The sequence below is a fragment of the Psittacula echo genome, assembly GCF_963264785.1.
Source record: "Psittacula echo genome assembly, chromosome: 10".
NCBI lineage: Eukaryota > Metazoa > Chordata > Aves > Psittaciformes > Psittacidae > Psittacula > Psittacula echo.
This window is the reverse complement of record NC_137741.1, coordinates 10,523,635-10,543,546: the sequence shown is the minus strand read 5'-3', so window position 1 is coordinate 10,543,546 and position 19,912 is coordinate 10,523,635.

Sequence of the window (19,912 nt, the reverse complement as noted above, 5' to 3'; positions counted from 1 at the left end):
AGAATGTCTGATTGGAATGATTGTAACTGAGATTAGTCTTCAGCTGACGAGAAATAAAATGAAAAGGGCAAGTTGTTCAGGAATATAAAGGAGACATGCCAGAGAATATTTGCCTTGTTTCTGCACAAAGCAGCACACAGTCTCCCAGGCACTGATGAAGTGCATTTCTGAGAATTATTAAAGTAAACAACAGCTTTTAGATCAATTCTGCTCTCATTCACAACCTACGTACAAGACCAGGGTTTGTTCTGCTGATTTTAAGAGTGTTTTCTTTAGAAATTTTAGAAATGGCTGCACATACAAACCTCTTGAAAGGAAAGATTTGTATGAGTAATTCCAGTCACCGACTTGGAAATTTCCCCCCATGAGGAAATGAGAATGCACATCATGTAATATACGACTACATTTATATACTATAGAGCCTGAACTACTAAGTTGTTAATTTTGTTAATTTTTCTCTTCCTTCCATTTTTTTGTGGGGCAGCAAATGTTCTGTCAGCCATTATTTTGAGAAAAATTGTAACTGATGGGTTCATTTTCATTTATGCCTAAGGAATTTTCACATTATTGTAAGCTGGAAAATATTAGATAATTAACATTGGTGATAAAACCGCATTCATACTGATTATCCTGTTCCACGTATATGCTTAATTGTCAACATTGCAATAGCTTTAACTGCAAATAGACATCGCCCATTAGCCAACCAGACTGCTCAATGAGAAAAACACAGCCATTTTAGCTGTTACTTGGGGGATGAGAAGCGCATAATTATCATTTAAATAGGCAGGTTTACTTCTCTTATCCACTTGGAATACCCCCCAAAAATACTTGCCTTCCATATTTGGGGACAAAGAAACAATGTTGTTTACAATAACAGAGATACTGAAGTCTCCTAATGCACTGTCCATGCAGAACTGTCACAGTGTTTTGTAAAGATAGAAAAGAAACATATGCATTTCCATTTTTGGAAAGGAGGAAACAAACACAGAGGAGAAACAATCTGCCAAGTGACTGACAGTGTATATCTCGAGTTGCTGGACTTACTAAGGAGTGCTGAAAGGAAGAGAAAACACACTCCCCAGATCCACATGCAAAGGAAATCTTTCCTACATACATCCATTTCAAGCAGAGCAGGGAGAATGGGTTCTCTGTAGTGCAGTTCCCGTTGCCTTGGATCCTAGTTACTAATATCAAAATAAAAAAGATCTGTTGAGCTACCTGTGATCCCTTTGTGTGCAAATTTTCTGATTGGACTTGACATCCTTTTCTTCAATAAGATGGGTGACAAATAAAGGAAATCTTTTGCAGAGAGGCTGATGAACCTTTGATGCATGTTTCTACGGGCTCTCCCTCCAATCAGTCTGCCCGATTGTTGACAGCACTTCTTCCTTCACTGCAGGACTCAACTCTCAGAACCCAATCTGACTTCAGTGACCTGAACAGTCTCAGATGAAGCTGAATCAGTCTCCTAGGAGCAAAGCATTTTCACCCCCATGCATTCAGTCCCAGTCCCTCTACAGGTTCAGTTTAATGACAGAATTGTATTCTGAGCTATTGAGCATTTGTGTTCGCTCAGTCTAGTGTTTCAGCCTGCTCTATATAACACCAGTGTTATTTCCCTGGATGGTTGTTTCATATTTTATTAGAAATGACAGCTCTATTATTAACAAGAAAAAAAAAAAATAGCATGAAAGAAAACTACAAGCGTTAAGATCCACGCGCTGAAGGATGTGAAAGTTTTTTCTGGCGACACACAGGAAATGGCTGGATTTGTAAAATATTTTCTACTTCAATGGTTTATTAAAACTGACACCGGTGCAACAATTACTACCAATTATTTTGTCAGCATGTCTATCCCATTCAGTGTGAGAAAGTTAGTAGCATAAAACATATCGAAAGCCTAAAAGTGGCTAAAGACCATTCTATTAGGGGCCATTTGAATTTTCAAGAATTTAGTCACGATGTCGGAAGAATTTTCTCTCCAGATTATTAGTTTAAACCAAGGCCTGACGCTTATCCCAGAAATAAATACCAACATAGAGTTCCTTACATGACATTAATTCATAGACCAGATTCTCTAGTGGTCACATGTCCGTAGCAAAACACCATCATTATAATTGTTATCTGTCAGCAGATTAAACTATCCACTTCCAAAGTCAAAAAGTAACCCTATGGGAAAGCGTGCAGTGGGATAAAGCAGAAGCTTATTCTCCCAGTCTGACAGTATATACAATTAGGTTTTTTTCTTTTGATTAGAAATCGTAAAAAGATATTTACAATATGTCTCAATTGTAAAGTTAACTTGAATATAACCCTAACTCAGTTTACATCTGCATGCAGAGCTCTCGCCTTTTAGTCCAAGGCCCACAAATCAAAGTAGCACAGAAAATCAGAGCTCCTCTGCAGAATGAATGTGGTGAGCATCTTCAGAGCATCATTAACCTTCTAATATCTCCCTCCTGTGCTCATATAGGACATACAATAACCCCCCATCTACACTCTGCAGAAGAATTAATCTCACAATTCGGTTTCCTACAGGATTTCCCAGGCTCGGATGTCTGATTCTAATACTTAATGGTGTAGCATATGCATCTCAGAATTAAACTTCCTAGGATGCATTAGACAATTGCACTGCTGCTTTCCTCCCTCCTTGCATTAGCTTCAACAAATCATGGTACATCAGATAAGTACCTGAAAACCCTAGACAAATTAGAATAGTTCTTCATGTTTTGTTTAGACAACACATCTGTACTGAAATGATGAGGATGTCCAACAAAAGTAAAAGTATGGTAAACTTATCACACAGCAAAACTTACTTTTATAACGAAATGGGAGTAATCATACATACCAAATTACTAATACTGGCAGCTTCCTTTTAGGAAGGGTTCAGAATTCATCTTCATAATTCAGAATAGTATGTTCACATGAACTATATTATCATAACTACAGGAATAGAGCCATAATAATAGAGTAATGCCAGAGTTTCTGTTCCTAGTAAGCTAACAAGTAAGCCATGCTAACGGGTGAGAAAGTGCTGTTAAAATGTAGCAACATGTTATTTCATAGCTTGCCTTTTCTAACCCCAAAGTAGGATAAAACAGGAGGAGAAACTTATAAACAATTCACAGCAGTTTTAACCTGAGTGATGACATCTCTTGAGCCACTGTTTTAACTTTAAGTGACAAACAACGTGCTGTTTAGTAAAAAGGGGTATATTTCCATTTTAACTTTCCTGATCGTTTTCTTGATGCAAAGAATGGAGAAGGATCAGCCACCCTTACAAGCTGCATGACTTTAATTTAATATACCAAGGCTTCTTCCATATTTGTAAATATATGGATTAGTTTCAGGCCCTCTGATAATACAGAGATTGCATTGGGGACAAAAACCACAAACTCCTCTTATGCCACAAATGGGTTAACAAGCAGTAAACAAAAAGGTTTATAACTATATGATCCACTGGCTAATAAGCCTTTGGTGCCAGAAGTTACATTTCATGTTTGGGTCAAGCCTATTAAGTCTATTAAGGTCTCAGATGCCTCCTGTACAGACCATCAGGGTCTAAAAGAAATATCAAAAGCAACTGACCTCAGGCTACTTCTGTGTTTAATACACATCTTACAGATACATCAATCTGAGAGCAGTGCTGCCCCTGTAGGGGAGGGATAAAAGAAAAAAAAAAGAAAAAAAAGCCATTTCAAATATGAACCAAACACAGAATAGAAAAAGTTATCTTATTTTGATATACAGGGACTTGAAGCTATAGATTTTTTTACAACTCTCATTCACAGAATTTAAAGCCAGAAGAAACCATTAGATCACACATGCTGGCCTCGTCTACACCACAGACCATTAAATCTTACACAGTTATTCCTGCACTGAGACAAATAACTTGGATGTGATTAAAGCAAGACTGAAAATCTTGCTTTGGAAATATCAATGGAGAATCCACCACACCCCAGAGCTTCAACTGGCTCTTCCAACATTTGATAACCCACTCCCCCTTAGATACTTTATATTTAGCATGCAATATGAATCAGTTTAGTTTCAGCTCTCAATGACTCTTTTTTTCACCATTTTCTGCTGGATTGAAATGATTTTTCACTCGTGGAGAAATTATATATTGTAACCAAGTTATCTCAAGATTAAATCTCTTAATAGTGTAGCATTTTCTCCATTCCTCAAATTGTTTTAACTGAAGAGAAAAAAATACATTACAATAACCTTTGATACCACCAGAATTGAGCACATTTTCTAATGCTGTTTGTAGAAAAAGTCATTTTATTTGCCTCTCTACCTAAAAAATAGGCACAATGAAACAAGCTTGAACTATCTCCATTCTGACAAATGCAGACAGCCAAAGAGCATAGTATATGCATATGCTTCTGAATTGTTACATATCCACAAGAGAGTCAGTTATTTTATGACTCTCCTGTGCATTTGATGTCAACCTGTGCACAGAATTTTACATGTAGGGAATGGGAATATTTGCATTCCTCATATGCTACAGAGTAGCCAAGATCATTTTCATAAAGTCAAATATGAAAGATGGTACTTTATTAGGAACAAGACAAATAAAAAGGAAGCTACAGCTAAAGAAAAACCCACCGAGGGAGCAAAAGAAATGATGTTGAGAAGGAAACAACCAAACCAAGGAACCAAACAAAAAAGCCTGAGAACCACTTTTAAGGACATGGCTTGAGAACGACATTAAATTAAGGCCACGATCTCAGCTTTCAACACTTATGCTTGCTCTTGGGAACATCCTCACAGACACAGGATAAACCACACAAGATTCCACAAGCATACAATCAAAGCATGGGTGTTTGCCATGATCAGAAAGCAAGCACCATGACTGACACACAAATCTTTTAAAACACCTCTGACACCAATCAAAAATATAATCTAACAAGTCCAGATTGTATTCTTGTAAATATTACCATCAGAAAAATTTTCATGAAAAAAGATGAGAAAAAATGGAAACTTATTTCAAAGCAGAAAATGAGAACCTGAGAAATGCATTGTTATGAAACGAAATATGAGCCATGTTTCATTCACATTGGCTGTGTTTAGCCTTAAAAAACCAAGGGGCACTATAGAGAAACACATCTAAATTCTGGGATACAGGACAGTTGGGATCAGGCTGTTTGCACAATCTAGGTAAACAGTCTGAATTAATTGCTTCTGGGAGCCTCGTTTAGATCTTCCTCCAGCCTATTTAGAAACACCAACCTGCCAATTGCAAGTAGAATTAAGTACAAACAAGAATAACAGATAACATTTGATGGAATATGACAATAAAACATCTAAATATAAAACATACTTTCCGAAGAAATCAATATACCCATTCAAAACCAGGAACAAGTTAACAGACCCCAGCATTTGATCAATATGTTCAAAATTTCAAAACTTGTCTAAATGAATACTTTTCAAGTTGATGTTACGCAAAACCAAGCCATTCCTACTCAGGAATGCAAAACTTGACAGGGCAGCAAACCTAGCCATTTTTTTAATTCACATCTGCATTTCCTTCTTCCCTTTATTTCAAACTCTGCATTTATAGCAGTCCTTCAGTGAGCGGTTTGATGCAACACTAAGTATTGTTACTGCTGTCATTCAAAAGCTAGAAGCTCCCCACTGTATGCCAACTGATAAGTACTATCTAACATTGCAAACATCTATTTCATTTGCATCATAACAGAAGCACATTTTTCTAAAGAGAAAATGGTTATTTGGAGTTGGAGGGCAGAATGACAATAAAACTGGTGAACTTATTAGGATTTTTTCTAGAATTCCTTAAGCCTGTAGCATTTTATTATATTTATATACATCTTAGATTTTAACTATGCTTGGAACTCTGCCACCAGCCTGTTAAAATAAGTCTTCTAAAGCAAAGGCTGATAGCAGAAGAACTTATTGCTGATTGAATCTCCGATTAACCATTCTCCCAGCGGGTGCAGTTAGGAGCACTTCCGAGATATTCTTGTGCACATTAGGATTTCTCAGGCCTGAAAGTTCAATGCAAAAAGAAGTGGTATGTTCTCATGCCTCAGCCCCTAATTTAGTTTACATATGAATGCAAGCCGCCTGTTTGGAAATTTAAAGTAACAATCTAGTGACTAATGTATGCGGAAGAAATTGAAAGCACAAACTGACTCCTGTAGATGAGCATTTCAAAAGCATTTCTAAAAGACTGCAGCTAACGAAATCGAACCACATAGGCATTTGGTAAAAGCAGCATTAGTCCAAGTTAATGGTGTGCATCGTTCTTAGGAAATACTACATACGCTGTGCATGCCAGGCATCCTGGAGCTGCCTCAGTCTTTGGCAGGCATAATCCTCTTTCCGGAGGATACAAACCACCAGCATTTAGAAGCATTCATTAACCTGAAGTGTCTTGTTTATTGGTTGCTCAACTCAGGACATCTTGTAATGAATTTCCAGAAGTGCCTCAGACCTTATCTCCTAACCAGTACTGAAGAAATGCCTGTGACAATGATTACAAAACCTGTCTGATTTTGCTAAGTTCCCTCAAAGGCAGTAGACTATTTAGTGTCACCTAGAGTGACTTCTGTGAGAAGTCTGAGGGAGACTTTGTGATGGATATTAAAGTTTGAGCTACGTAGATTTTGACCTTCAAGAAGTTTTCTTAGGAATATGATTCCTCAGGTTGTGCACAGAACTGCTCTTTCAGGTGTATCTGGAGCAAAGATACTTGCTTCCAGTTTGCAGCAGAGTAACTTTTTAATTTAATTTACAGCCAGTTTATTAAACAAGTTAAAGTCCCTGTGTCTGCAAAGCGTACTTTGGTGGAAGCCCATTATGGACAACAACCATACCAAGACTTGCAGGTGATTTTGAAGAGGCAGCAGAAGGCTGTGATAATTAGCCATGTCCAATAACCTTTTTCTCCACATAGTTCTTATAGTGCACCACTGAAGATGGTTTGAGCTAATGAAGCTGGCACTGATTACAGCAGATTAAAGCACTTTCCCCACCTGTGCTATGAAAACAAATATATTCAACCACTTCAAGCAGACCTGGACAGAGATGCATGCCTGCAGCCGAATTGAAGAATAACTATCTGCACATTCTACCATGATGGTTTGAATTCATAGCCACTAGACATTATAAAGGGATTTTACCACTGTCCCACTTTTTCTGTGACTTCAGAGCTGGTTCTGTGCACTTGCCAGCATACATCGTATACTCTCACACTGCAAGACTCCTGTCCTCATGTCTTCCCAGACAAACCTGCCATAAGACCTCAACAGTACTGAATTTGAATACTGTCCTGATGAGTACCAATGGGTTGAATGAGTTGTTGATATTATTTGGAGAACAAGATGGATTTGCAACAGTAAACTGAAATATAAGCTTTAATAAAGAAAACAGTAATTGTGTGCCTATAATTTCACTGATTACAGAACACAGCTTACAGCTCTCTAAATTATAGTTTACAGAGATGGTATCCCAAATCCTTTAGTCTCTGTGCTTCTTTCTAAGTACCCATTCAGATGACTTCTCCTTCTACAGCAGAATATGAATTTTGCAGTAGTGGTTGTATATAATCTGAGAGAAGCTGTCCTATAGTCTTGAAGTAAACAGATAATTATTTTACATCAAAAGGCATGTTCTTAGGATAGACATGTGGGAGGCTCAGCCAGTTTCAGTCTGTTTGGATTTCAGCCTGTCAGAACCATATCTTGTTCTACACTATTTGATTTAGTCAGGTGAATCTCCTGAACCTAATAACTATTCTGCAAAAGTATTTGGTGCCTTGCAATAGCATAAGCTTAATGGCAGTATTGTCCTATTATGAATTAAGAGGAAACTAGCAAACAGGTAACTAACTGCGCATGTCGCCACATCAATACTGTAGCTATATACACAGTCAAGCAACCCAACCAGTATTTCCTTATTCAAAACATGAAACATAGTACTATTTAAGGTTATTTAATGCATGCTGTAGATACAAATATTGTTCTTCTATGAATCTATTTGCTCTATAAAGAGACAAAGCAGCAATATTAAAAAGAAAGCCTTCCTTTGTCTTTTATTTGGAACTACAGTGTACAAATCAAATCAAACACTTTCCAAGCTCTGACATTTTGTTTGTTTGTTTTTTAAACTGCATCCCTTCTTTGGATGGCTGAAAGCCCTTTCCCTGCCTGGAAAGACTTTATCAGGAAATACAGACTAAATATTCCATGCTTCACTCATCACTTGTGCTAGCCAAATAAATTACAAAGTGACATCAATCCAAAGAGCTTACAAAATATGAATGCTTTGGTAGAAATCCCCTGTCTCTTAAGGCAAAATTTATTTCTTCTCGGTTTAAATAATTACCATGATTATACACTATGCATTTTCTCCTGACCATAAAGCAATGCTACTACTGAAAATGCAGTTGTGTCTTCCTTCTATCATTTATTCTGCCTCTGTGTTGTTCATTCTTTCCTCCCATCTAAAAAAAACAAACCAAACCAAAACACCCGAAACAACCCCAAACCCCAACCAAGACAACACAAAAAACCCCAAAACACCTTTACACAACAAGTGAAAATCAAAAAATAATTTACAGTCATAGATGTTTGGTTTTGACCAGGAGACCACCTCCATTCAATGACTTCCTGGATTTGTGCTGTCACGTTTCTGAGTTCTGACACAAGAAAAAAAACGAAAAAACCCACAAACAAACAAAGCAAAACAAACCAAAAAAACCCAACCAAAAATCTTTTATTAGAAATACTACTCAGATTTTAAATCTGCACTCATTTCGTAGTTATATGAGCAGATACCTGACACGATCATACACATCAATTTATAGTAGAGACTATTGTTCAGAAGAAGAGAGATGCTTTCTTAAAGGTCCCAAGTCCTACATTATGGGTTTGGGTAGCTAGTCACATCTTCAGACTCATCACCTGGGTGAAGACCTCCTGGAGGTTAGCAGGAGCTTCCACATCATACAGTGCCTATTTCAACATCTTCCCTTCCAGTAGCAAATGAGACTTTGCCATCCCTACTTTCCTCAGTAAGATTTCTTCTTAAAATCTGTCCTATCAGACCCCCCTGCATAACAAAGTTCAATTAGGATTAGTTGTATTGTTTCAATTTTAAGGCTCATTCACAGTCTCTAGGCTCAATTCAGCCCTTGGTTTTTCTACTGAGAATCATTTTAGAGTTTTGATTTATTTTATCAGTGTCCTAAATAATCTCCAAACTGCGCTCATTACAACATGAAAATCAAATAAGAATAAGATTTTTAACAAAACATTCAAAAAAAAAGCTTACATGCTAGTAAATTGCACACTAAGCAATACCACATACCAGCAATACAGTCAGACATGACCATGCTGCTGTCTGCCTTTCCTAGGGCCCTCTTCTTCTTGAACAGAGGCAGAACCACTCCCACGACCCTTCTGCTTATTAAACACACTCATTAATTCAGCATCTGTGGCTTGTTAACACAGCTCACACTACCGCAGCAAAGCAGGTTCTTGTTCTAAATTATCCAGGTTTTTAACTTTCTCACTCACTGGCTCAAGCCCATGATTCAGGCAGAAGAAATATTGGCAAATATAGGAAATTCCATGGTGTCACTCACTGAGGCAGCTGATCTAGGTTTCAGGAAAATCTCGAAAGATACAAACCAGACCGGTACAATGCTCTTTTACTGTTTATGACTTCTAAAATTTGAGGGTTTGCTTTTAGTTTGGTTTTTTTTTGTTGTTCTTGCTATAAAAAAAGCTTGTGTTTATCCAAAAACAGATGTTTTTCAGTGAACCAAGCTGTTATGCAAACTTTTCTTTTGAAAATGACTATTTAATTTCACCCCAAACTATAAATATTTCTAACAGTTATTTGAATAAATTTAAATAGTAAACCAGTACTAAACATTAAAATATATTTGGAGAAAAAACAACTAACAAACAAAAGAATAGCTTTGTTTTGAAAGTGTCAAAAGAGTTATCAGAACTTTTTTGCAGGAATATTTTTGGACTGAAGCACCAAAAAAATTAATCTGAATTTTTAGCTAAAATATCAGCCAAAAATACATATGTGGTCATCTCTATGAAACAGAGCAGGTACCTTATAACAGAAAAACAGACTGAATGACTTCACACATCTTATACAACAGTGAACTAATTATAATTAAATTATGCATAAGAAAATTATAGATATTACAGGGAGGCACCACTCAGTCCTTTAGACATTTGCTGATAGTGAAATCTATGAGACCAAGCAATACTAATCAAAGTGATTAGTTGCAACTCTTTAAAGGAGGAGGGGGTCAAGTGAATTTAAACCACATTTTAATATATGCACAGTTATCCCTGAAACATTTCTATAATCTGCATGGCCTTACCATAAAACATGATTTGCTTTTATGTCCCCCATAGCCATGTATCACTCAAGCTGTCCCAGCTGTGTATTTTGGGATGTCTACCACAGAATAGTTTATTCAGGTAGGAAGGTTAAATACTGTATTAAAATCCACTGAACAGCACCTCAGTCATTCATATGGATGCCACATGGTAGAAGCAGCTCAGCCTACTGGAACATCTTCCCAGAACTTGTACATTTCTTGGCTTTTTTTTTTTAACTGGACCACATTGACCATTTCCAGGTAGTGCCCTTGGAGAGATCTCAACAAAAGAAACAGAAAAGTCCAACACATGAGGCTTATATGAAAATAAAAGTTAAAAATGCACTTTTTCAAGTAGAAGCTCATAACATAAATGAATGGTATGAAATAGAAGTACAATAAAATTGTGAAAAGAGGTCCTCAAGACCTAGAGAATTCTATATAGACATAATATATATTTATATATGTATAAACTATGGCAGGGATATAATTTTGTGTTCCTCCAAAACCTTCTGTTTTCTAAACTTTTAGTTCTATGTGTGATGTTCTTCATCATCGAGAAAAGTGGGGCAGACCCAAAGAATATATATTTTACAAGATGTATTTCCACATAACACTCTCCAAAACAAATTAACAAGTTTGATATATTTCATTCCCTATTTTATTGAGTTTTTCTGAAACTAGGGGCAGCTGTGCAGTAGCCTCTCATATTTCTTGCTTTTCATGTCTGGCTTTGTCAATTCTGTAACTGCCTACCCTAACAAATAATGTTAGCACACCTGAACAACCCAAAAAGAAAAGGTAGGATCCAAAACAACCTTAAAAATAATTGACTTAGCACAGCAAAAAAAAAACTTACAAGAAAACTTTAAAGTTTTCTATGTGTTACACCACATAGGATAATTACACCACAATACTCCCTAAGTGTCCCAGTGAAATTATTATGTTTCAGTTTCTGGAGGTAGCTTTGGATTATTCTGCACAGGAGATGCTCCAGGATTTTAAAAGCAAGTAAAGTATTAATGCCCTCTTTACAATCTAAAAGAATAAAATATCACTGTATTTTACATTACTAAGCTAAAGCCACCTATTGTCAATTATTTTTTAAAAAACCCATATCTATCACAGTAAAGTGATTCAGGATGAAACTAATTCCAGAATTCCTCATATTGCAGTTATGTGGCTAGGAAACTGCTCAGTTATTCAAATTGCCTGAGAATAACTTGCAAAAGCTGTTATTTACAGATTAGGTACTTGCTAAACCAGGCATTTGTTTCTGCCAGGATGTCATTACTGTCTCACTGGATAACATGAAAAAACACAGCAGAATGGGACACAGAGGAGGCAACATCAAGTCCCCCTCATTTGCAATGACATCAATGACATGCAGTTACATTGATGGTTTGGAGACTACAGCCCGACATTAACTAACCTTGAAGTATTTTCACATTAATTTGCTCTTGCCTATTAAAATTAGCTATGGAAAGCTTTTACACATAGAAAAGACATTTCTCAAGGTTTGAAAAACAAATTAGGAAGTTTGCAAGAAGTCCACAGTGTTTTTCTTAAAGTGGATTTATTATGTTTACCTTTGCTATCAGCTTTCCTGATCTCCCCTTTGCTAAGTGTTACAACTCATTTTCCTCCACACCCACTGCCTGAGTTAGAAGGCCAGTAGCTCCCATTTCTGTCATTCAGGCGTGCTATTCTTGCTCTTTTGCACAATCACTAGGTCACGGAGGAGAACATTTGCTGTGGCACCAGTGTATGAATTCACATCGACTCGAGGTTTAATTTTTTTCCTGGATTTTTTTAAAAGGTCCTTTACTTGGGGGAGTTAAAAAAAAATTTAGTTAGCCTTTTGGTGTTTTAGATACCTTCCCAGAGGTGTGGGAAGTAGAGAAAGGAAAACATTTTAGTAAGGTAAGGTTCTTTAAGAGCACTTAGTATTTTTCCACATTGACTGATCCACCATGGATATACATATTCCAGCAATCCATGAATGTGTTGTTTACCAGCAAGAACAGTCACCTTGCACTAGCGTGGCTTCCACTGAATCACAGTAGCAAGCTTTTATTCAGCTAATGGTTCCAAATAATGTTAGATTTATTAATATTAATATTATTGTATTAATATTTTATTAGCATTTTTAAGAATCTTCTACTTTGATCCATAAACACTATACGTAGATAATAAGAAATACACTTTTAGAAAGCATCAGCCACTGAAAGACACCTGGCCATGCAATATAGTCAGAAATACAAATACAGTGCTTCCAAATACAGTACTCTCTGTCCTAAGTCCCCACACCTAGTACCCATCTTGACAAGCACATGGCAGGGGCATAGCTAGTAGAAGCCTCTGAACAAACCCCTCCTACACCTTCTGCTCTAAATCAGAGTTAATTTTTCCCTGAGAAGCCAGAATTTCTCCTTGCAGTCATTCACAGTCATCCACCAGCAGAGTTGTTAACACAGACATGTCTCACAAAACTATGAAAATATTAAACATTACTTACTGAACTGATTCTCCAGCTAGTTGAAGTTTTCTGTTGTGAAGGCAACTATGGAATCACTGCTGAACAGGTCTTTTGGATTTCATTCTCAGAATGAATTTCATTCCCAGAGTACATTCTATGCAGATTTGTCTGACACCCCGGGTTTTTAGAGAGTCCTCAGTCATATTCTGGGACTTCTCAGGGTTGGTTTGGTTTTTTTTTTCCTGTTCTTGTATCTAAAAATTCACCTTCTTTGTGAACAGGGTTATGGCAGGCAAGCAGCTTTGCGTTTGGGGCTCTAACCAGGAGTATCTGAGGCCATGCCAAGAAATGTCTAGCTCTTCACAGCAGAAAAATATAGCTGGAAAATTCTCAGGCCTCTGGATCATATTCATCTTATCAATGCAAATTAGTCCAGTGTGTCTGGAGGCGAGAAACTGCAGTTGCTGTTTCTTTGCAGTGCTTCTTCCAGATACTTCTCCAGGATGAAGCTGTGCTCATCTGGCTGACATTGAGATGATACTGCACAACTGAAAAACAAAGATGGATAACAATCCTTAGCAGGACCACTGGTGGCAATAAGGTAGGCAGAGTACAGCTTTAGCAGGATGGCAAACACAGAAAGGTAGAATTATAGGATTAACTGTGCAGGAGTCATGTCCCACGGTGCGCAGCTATGCTTCAATGAGGTTGCAAACCTCATTTTCAGGTAGAAAAACAGATGATGAGTGACACAATCACATAACTAGAAATTGTGCACGGCTTACAGACCCATTTATTGGTATGAAAGGATTTCACACACAAACCTGAACAAGCTCCTAATGATTGCTGTAAGCATATTTCCTAAAGAACAAACAGGAGTAGAGAGATCAGTTAATCTGATGCTTTTGAGTAGATACTGCTGTGTTTATGCACTTTCAGACTAGCATGAGCATGAAAGGATTTGTGATATGAGGATTCATACAAAGAAGAAACCAGTAGTGCCACAAGATTTGTCTGGAGTAAAAGTCTTTATACACACTACATATACAACTATATAGTGTTACCTACATTTTTATTTTCCTACATCCTTCCTTACATCACCTAGATGTAATTAATTACATTACCTTCTACTTCTAGAGTGCTCAACATTGTCTAAATGATGTGGCATTATTATAGTTTAGAACTTTCTATGTACTGGATTAATTGCTAACAAAAAGCTCTATGATTCGCACTATAATCTATTTGATGTGGTAAAACAACAAATACATAATTCTGCAGACATTTATTGTTAGAAGTCTAACTCAAGCTGAATTGATACATTCTAATGGTTTCGTACATGTGTCAGCAGAGCTTAGCCTGAAAAACATCATTATCTATTAACACTTCGTAAGATTTGGCTTGTAGGACAGATCTGCTGCAGCACCGGACAATGGGCTCTGAGCTGAAACTCCCTGCTAATATATTTGAAGAAGCTATTAACTAAGCCACGCTGGCAGTCCGTGCATTCATCTTCATCAGTTATGCTTTTTCTTCTATAGTATTTTTAAGCTTAGTTTAGTCAGTATGACAACACAGAACACACATTTAGATGCAACATAATTAACCGAAGACATGCTGTTGCACAAGGAGGATGTCAGTTGACCCAGCTTTAACCTCTCACGCTTTTGAAGGCTAAATTAGTTCTGTGAAATTTGTTGAAGGCACAGCATTCTAATCATGCTTGACTTGGAAATTAGCCAGATATCCTCCACAACTTCACAGCAGTTTAGAATAAAAGTGCACCCCAATTTCACATGACTAGATGGCAATACAAGGATTACACATTTTCAAAACACTATTCAAGGAGAATCACTATCTTTTCCTTTAAGTAGACATCATTTACATTATCTTCCACACTAAAATAGTTCTAATTAAAAAGAAAAATCATCTTAGCTCTCAATTTAAGTATTTTTTCTATATGAATAGTACATGTTATTGCCTCCTTCAAGGCAAAAATTGACAAGGAAAACTCAGAAGACTATCATCACCTAGTACTAATGATTCTTGACTCATCCCTATGCCGTAAGGACATCATGTATATGTCCACCATATGCGTCATTAAGAGTATCTTTCCAATTAAAAAACACTATGAGCTTAGTCACCAGTGCAGAGAGGACATGCTATAACACGGCTTGCCAGGAAACAAACTAAAAAATTCCATCACAGAAATTACAATTTACCAAAGCACTGCCAATATAACCTTTGTTCCAGCAACATCATTTAAATGCATTTCAAATGCATTTGCTTAGTCCACCACCATGTGATGTGATGCTGAACTGACTGCTAACCTGGCCAATAACTTAGCCTACTACAACAAAAGAGCTTCTGAAAAATAATTCTCATTATTAAGGTCTAGAAGTACCGAGATCCCTGAGGAACATTTGTCTATCTGCATTAAAAGTTGCTAGGTGACAAACACATAACTCTTTAGGACTACCATTATCTTTGTTAGATTTGTTTCATTTGTCTACTCTTGAAGTTAAGCAGTTCATCAGATTCCCAAGAGGATATTTATGATAGGAAAACTCTAAGTCAGTGAGAGCCTTCATGTAGACCTTTCTCACCCAGTAAGCATACAAAGAACTCTACCATACTGTTAAACATTTAAAGAAGGAAAATAAAATAGTTTAGAAAGCAAACAATATTTTAAATAGCAAAATATCAAAGCAAATAGAGAAGGTAGCAAACTTCATTTCCATTTTAAATATATTAATAGTGGAGCTATGAATGATGCTTTCAGGAGGATAGTAAGGAATTCCTGGATATTTTCTCTAACAACACTCATAAAATGACTAATTTGTAAAGATAGGTGGTGCGTGAACAACTAACCATTTGTTTCCATAATAAGGAATAAAATGCTCAATGCACAAGCCCAAGATGATAGTCTAAGAAACCAGATTTATTTTTATCATTGTAACCCTGGAGGATGGTTGATTATTTTACTCAGATGTTTTCAAAATCTTCCTTTTTTTTTTTGGTTTTTGTTTTTCAGTTTTTTCCTTAGAGGAGGGAAAAGGGGAGAAAAAGTGGTGTCTGTGGTAAGAAAATAAAGAATTAAAATTAAAGAAGTAAATAAAGTATTAAAAACTCCTCAGAATCTGTCACATGCACTGAGAGTAACAGATACAGAAGGAACACTGCTTCTGTGTCTCTTACTTTATTCTGTAGACCAAAACGAGGCATCTGTACCCTACTTCATTATGCTCTGAGAAATCAGCAGAAAGAGAGACATTATTTAGATTTGGTAAGAGCAGCTGAAAAGTAAGACTTGGGGAGACTGGCTCCAAGACTGGACGCCTCCCTCTAGTTTCAATTTCTAAGTCTTACTTTTTCCTTTCTTCTGCATTTCATACATTTATGAAATCTTCCAGAGGAAACTGGCAGCTAAAGAAGGTAGAAAGAAGGGATAAAAGCTCATTGCTAAGAAATTACCCAATCTACCAAGAAAAATTCCTTTTATACGAACGAAACTACTGAAATATTGGACCTCATGCTCAACTAAGAAGATCCATTCCAATGTGCAGCTCTCCATAAGGATGTGCTATCCATCTTCCAAGCTCACTTTCCAATGCAAACCATTTATTTGGCATGTACACCCACCATAAGCCCATTAACACAGTTGACGATTTTGTAGCATCCTTAATGTCTGGGTGCCTGTTCAATGTATGCACTGCTAGACCTGGTGCCTGCCTTGCTCCACCAGGTACTGTTAAAAAAAGTTTCTACCGGTTTTACAACCACTTGAACAAACAGTTCTGGTTTTTCCTATCAATTTTTGTTACTTGTGTTTGATCATTTACACTATATTTTCTAAGATTCCTTACAATGTACAGGATTGTAGAAGCTACCCTATACCCTCAGAATACATTTTGGAAATATGAGGAAAAGTTTTGTTCACTACCAGAAACTGCAAAAGTCTGCTAAAGAAAAATTCGGGAGTAGGTAAACTTTATATGTAGTTTCTTTTTTTCATATGAGGAAAATGATTGTCAAGAAATAAAGCCAGAAACAATAGCAACTTTTTATGTGATGGTGAAGGGATTAAAACAAGCCCTGATTTAAGACTTTGTCTGAAAGTTTTTCTGTTTTCTTCAACTGTTAGTTTAATGAAAGATATCACACATCTCTGAAAACTCTACTGAACTAGACAAGGGCAGAAGGAAAGCAAAACTCTGACTACCTTCTAGAAGTAAACTTGAAGTGTTAAATATCTCAGGCAGCAACTTCCCTAAGAACATGGCACAGTCAGGAGGTGGCCTTAGTACAGTAGTCCTGTCTACCTGTACAGCCACACATTACAGTGGGATGTCAGAGCACTGGACAAATGCACTCAAAGGGCCAAAGTCATACTTAAAAAGTTTCAAGCAAGCTACAAACACAATGAGAAAAAATATTCTTATATGTTTTTCTAAAGTTTGAGTATGGTTTAATTTAATAGATGCAGCTGACTTCCAAACCTTAGTATTCTAAAGATTAAGAAAGTGAGGTTTAGATTTGTTCAGATTAAGTCATTATGTTGCAAATCCTTTTTATAGGATCTTAAGACTATCCCTCACAGTCACTTCAGTGTGCATATGCACTTCTGCTAGAGAAGGAAGTGTCATTTCCTTCTACATATAAAAAACTAAAGCACAAAGAAATGTAGTAACTTGCTCAGAGCAACAATGCAACCTTTGCAACCAAGCAGCACAGTGCCTTAAATGCAAACACTGCTCACCACTGACCTGTTGCCTTGCTTTTGAGCACAATTAGGAAGGGAGATGAAATTTCACTTATACTGAGGGTTACGTTTCACAGAATTTTTAATTTTGAAATTATTTGTTGTAATTTACCCATATAATATGTTCAATAATATATAATAAACTTTTATAAAGTTAACAATGCCTTTGTTCCCATCACATCCTGTTCTTTCACTACAGTGGTAAGTTGACCTGTGATACCCAATAAAGAAAAACCCAGCAAGCACATGGGGTTGTATTGTGCAGATCTGCTGAAGTCACAGTCTCTTAGGCAGGCCTATTATTAACAATTAGCCACTTACTGTAAATTCTAGCTGACACATCTCATTAAATATAGGCCAAAACAGACTTTGGTGATTGAACCTCATTTTTAATAGCTTTTCCCAGTATTCTGCCAATTGTTGTCAGGAAGCTGAAAATTACTCCTGCCACTGTGATGCCCACTTTACTCTTGCTGACTGCTGAGAAGTTTCAAAAGGCTGGCCTGCCTCCTCTGTGTCTGATAAAGGTAAAACCCAACCATGTGCTTATGATGGTGATAGGCTTTTAAAAACCTCTCAGCAGTCAGCATGAAGGGAAAGGGAGTAGGGGGTAAAAGTAAAAACATTTTCCATTGTCATTTCTTCTACATAAGAGCCCAGAGTGGCTTACGACATTGACTGCCCCCTTTAGCACAAATTTGATGTGCACAAGTGGGACTGAGCAGCTGGTCTACTGTCCAGAATCTAAATGGCAACTTATTGTTGAAATGTCTGCCATTACATTCCACCTCCACAACCAACCAAACATAAAAGTCAATTTTTCATAAATAACAAGTTTATCCAAAGATGCTTTTTTCAGAACTTTTGGGGGTTTTTTTTCCTATTTCTTTTTATTTTCCCCCAAGCCAGTTTCCCAGACTTAGCAGGGATTCTGGCTATGCCCAAATGCAAGCAAGCAATTGTGGGAAAATTTAGCTTCCCTAGTGGAGTCCTCTGTGAATGTCTTAAAATCTGACTACTCAATTATATTAGTTCCTCTAATCTCTTCAGTTTAAATGTTTCCCAGCTCTGATTAAAAAACTAACTTGAATCTTCTGGCTTAGTGCTGGTGTAGTTTCATCAATTATTTCATAGGCTACATTTCAACAGATCCAGTGTACGGCTAAACATTTTAAAAAAAGGCACTTGTTTAGCTCTCTGAGTAGAGAGACAGATGATTCTATTTCACTTGTCACGATTTTAGAGTTCCTTCTTTGACCTTATATTGTTTTAAAGAAGAGTACCCATGGCCAAGAATCTTATTCACCCTGCACATAGACAAAACATAAGGATCCCAGGTTTATTCAGGCTGGAAAGGACCTCAGCTGAAGGGCCACAGTCCAGTCTCCTGCTGAAAAGCAGGGTCAGCTCTGAGCATAGCCCTTTTTCCAGTCAGCTTTTGAAAACCCCCAGGAATTCACACAATCTGGGACTGTACAGTCTTCCAAACAACCTGTTCCAATGCTTGACTGTCCTTAAAGTGAGACGGTTCTTCCTTTCATCCAGTCAAAATGAATCCTTTTCAATTTTCAACTTTAGCAGACATTTATAAACCATCTGAAAACAGCCTGATGAAGCAGGTAGGTATCCAGATTGTCCAGCATGACTGAGATGATGACTAAAATAGCCATGATTTTACACAAATTCAACTCCATAATAAAGTTCCAACGCCCCTCTACCTTCCATTCTTGACAGGCTGTCATTATTGTCTGCGCTATGTCCCCAGTCAGGCCAATAATGCACTTAGCACTATCCACCTTGTCTTCCAAATATACTTATTTTAGTCATTTGGCAAACACATTCAGTGAGCAAAACTTCTCTAGGTCCTGTATCTTCCCATTCGTCTAAGAAAACACTTTTGGCAAACATTTCAATGCATTAATAAGCATGGGGTTTTTTTCTTCCCAGTTAGGATGCTACCACATCTTAAAAAAAATAATCTTGGGAGAGAAAGGAATTTAGTTATCTGCAAGCCAGTGCATTGAAAGTAGAAATTAAGAATGAAGCTTCAGAAGCCTCACACATTTTGCTTCATAAGTATTCAGGTGTGAAAGTGGAGTTACTGATCTGAGTTCCCTTAGCCTTGATTCAGCCAAGACCTTTTAATGATGTGTTTAATTTTAAAGAGGTAAATGTGACCTTCTCATGGGAAACTTTCTTTGCAATCATTCTTCAGATTTCTAATGAAACCATCTTCCCTATCTAAACAGAAAAGATTCTCCTCAGGAAATCTGCAACAGAAATTGGCTATTACAGCATTTCC